The 330-nt window shown below is 43.3% G+C and overlaps 1 protein-coding gene across 1 annotated transcript in view; it reads left to right on the plus strand.

Moving 5' to 3' along the window:
* The window catches only part of oclna (occludin a), a 13,956-nt gene that overhangs the window by 8,034 nt on the left and 5,592 nt on the right, over positions 1-330 (plus strand). The gene's annotated exons all lie outside the window — the stretch shown is intronic.

Consider the following 330-nt stretch of genomic DNA (forward strand, 5'->3'; position numbering starts at 1 on the left):
CCCCCCCCCCCCCCCCCCCCCCCCCCCCCCCCTGTCAACGATTTATCTTTGCACTTGGCAAAGATCATACTCCACTGTTATGGTGGCCATTTCAAAATAAGCATGGAAACTAAATGCACACTTCCTTTCATTACTGCATTATTTTAAATACTAAGGTACTCCTCTAGTAAACTAGTTTTAAAGGAGACTTTTTGTGACTGAGGTCGTGGAAAAGCTGCTCTAGAAATGCAGACTGCGACGTCCTCTTGTTCTTTAATACTTTATAGTTCACAGTTCTTTGTTTTCTGTCAGATTGTAGAGAGAGAGAGAGAGAGAGAGAGAGAACAAGTT

This window comes from Etheostoma cragini, chromosome 16, assembly GCF_013103735.1.
Source record: "Etheostoma cragini isolate CJK2018 chromosome 16, CSU_Ecrag_1.0, whole genome shotgun sequence".
Lineage (NCBI taxonomy): Eukaryota > Metazoa > Chordata > Actinopteri > Perciformes > Percidae > Etheostoma > Etheostoma cragini.